This window comes from Amblyomma mixtum, chromosome 10 (assembly GCF_055824585.1).
Source record: "Amblyomma mixtum isolate Tamu chromosome 10, ASM5582458v1, whole genome shotgun sequence".
Classification (NCBI taxonomy): Eukaryota; Metazoa; Arthropoda; class Arachnida; order Ixodida; family Ixodidae; genus Amblyomma; species Amblyomma mixtum.
The window spans coordinates 176,839,609-176,842,444 of record NC_143021.1 but is presented as its reverse complement, the minus strand read 5'-3'; positions in this window follow the sequence as shown (position 1 = coordinate 176,842,444).

Genomic DNA, 2,836 nt, shown 5'->3' with positions numbered 1-2,836 from the left:
AGGAACATATTTGTCAATGAGCACATCAAGCTTCTGCTTAAATATGTCCCACAGCGCAGTAGCATCGAAACGCTGGCTCATGAATATGAAGTCGTGTAAATAGTTGGCAAGCTGGCTAGATACTGATGAGTAATCGCCTCTATCATAGAAGAAAATTTTCCTCGGCGCCTGTGTGGCACTGAAGGCTGGGTCATTGGAACGTGTGCAATAACACAGTCGTGGTCACTGATACCTGGGATAATATAACTATCGCGCACAGTTGAATCTCGGTTAGAAAAAAGCAAATCTAGAACAGACGAGGAACCATGGCATGACCTGGTTGGCTCCTTAACAAACTGATACAGGTAGTTTGCAATAATCAGGTCGCGGAAATCAACGTACAGCTTTGACAAGTTGGTAAGGACTGGTTTATTGTCAACCCATGTAACTTCGGGCATGTTGAAATCACCTCCAATGATGTAATCGTTCTGTATCTTAGTTATGAATTCAGAAAAGAATACAAATATATCTGGACTAGCCCGCATAGGAGAACGATAGAAACAGCCAAGTGTAAGCAGCTGCCCGTAGATTCCGCCAAACAGATTCTTCGCAGCCATTAAGTTCCGGCAGAGCAGAACAGCGAAGACTCGAGTGAATGAGAAGGAAAACGCCACCTCCACGTGAGTGCCTATCGCAACGGTAAGCTTCAAAACCAGCTGGAAATATTTTGGAGCTGTGAATCGATTCGTCCAGCCAGGATTCAGTACCCTTGATTACATGCGGTTGGACTGAGGAAATAAGCGTGGCAAAATCATCAGTTTTATTCTTTATGCTACGGCAGTTCACAAGTATAGTAAGTTCAGATATGGACTGAATCATGGCAGGACCGCAGTGAATGAGGCGCTGGAACCCATTGCGCAGCTGCCTGGCCTTTTGTTAAAGTTTATACTCAATAACCTGGTCTTGAAGTGGGTTATAAACGAACCACTTTTTGTTGATAAGCATTTTGTCATAACGAAGTTTGAAAGAAACTTTCTAGGCACGAGCATAGCTGACAAGCTTAGCTCGAGCTACCCGCACAGCCCGGGTGAAATCTTCACGGATCGCGAAGTCTGTCTTTAAATTTATTTCCGCAAGACAAAATGCATTCCTTGTCTTTAAAGTTGCAGAACCGAATGACTATCGGGCGGTTTTTATCATCTTGGAACTGGCCAATACGATGAGCACGTTTAATACTTTCTCAATTAACGGGCTCGCCCAACTGGTTTAGACAGAATGCACGAGCTTTCTCTTAAGATTCACTCCATGTGTCTGTAGCTGAGTCAGCCAAACCCAGAAGAACCAGGTTATTTCTTCTCGATCTGTTGTTCGCGTCATCAAGCAATGTCTTAAGCTCGGCCAAATTCCGCGCTAGATCATCAACGGCTTGTGGTTGAGCCGATACACAAGCAGCCTCATTACGTTTTATCACTTCCATATCATTTTCGAGAACTGCAACTCTACCAAGAAGACCATCCAGAGGTGTATTCATGGCATTTCGGTTCTCTCTTATTGCCTGTAGTTCTTGAAGGAAATTAGTTTGGCCAGTTCTAAGCGCTTAACTACCTCAAAGATCCCAGCGATACTGGCAGTATCGGTGGTTACACTCGGTGCGCTCGATGTACTGATTGCGGAATCAGGGCCAGGATTGCTTTCAACGTCCCCGGATAGCAGAAGTAAAAACTGACTCAAACCGAACAATACACAATCTATAAAGGCATGGCACACTCGCACGAGGCAAAGCAGGTCGCTGGGGCACGACACCGCAATAACACAGCGATTCGAACTTCGGTAACAACAGGCAGGGTGCAAATAACTAACCTGAGCGAAAAAGACGCGTAAACGCATGGCCGCAACGATGTCGTGCCCCGGAAGCCTCGCACCGAGTGGCCGCTTAAATAGCCGCTCCACAGAAGTACCGCCCCTTGGTTGATGCCAGATGAGCTGTTGCGTCGGAGTCAAGCCTGGATGCATACACGGATGAGCTTCAAAGCTACGAAGCGGCCGCTCCAGAGCACTGCTGTCCGCCTTGTTGAATGACACAGAAGTAGATTCATGCCTTGCGGCATTCCACGGTAGGTCAGGATCCTCTGATGTAGCACCCAGCAGTGACAGAGTCAGAACCTGGGCGAAAAAGACGCGTAAACGCATGGCCACAACGATGTCGTGCCCCCGCGAACTGTCGTGCTCACGCGAACTGATGACCAAAGCAGACAAAAAAATTCGTTGGAGGCACTTAGATATCTTAAGTGCGGGAAGGCAAAAGCCGTTTGCGACTCATTGCACCGATTTGCATTTGCCGCGCTTGAATTCATTTCACGGCAGAGGAGAGGAGCGGGGCGATAGGAAGCGGTGACGTCACGCTGCGCATGCGCAGCGCGTCGGCAGTTTTTGCTTGGCGGCGGATCACACTGCTTCGACGTCCTTTCGTCTGATGGGACGTCATAATCCAGTTTTCCTCGTTTTTTAGCAGTTTTTACCCGAATTATAGACCGTTCGGTGATCTTAAGTACTCTTAATTACATTTTTCAATCTAATTTGACACAAATCCGGCGTTTTTCCGCCTATTCTGTGCTAATTTTCACATTTCTGTGACATCTTCAGGTGTATTTGACGTCACACTGTTATCGTCGTTATATCGACGTCGCGCTATAACGACGTATTTCGTTGTTTTCTTTGTTTTTTCTCGCTATAATTCGCTATAATTGATTAACTGTACAATCATCAAACTTTGCATCGAGGTTACATTTTGTCCCCTCTATCTGATGCTACCATTCGTTCTCTCCTATCAGCTGCGCTTGTAGATGAGTCAACCCAG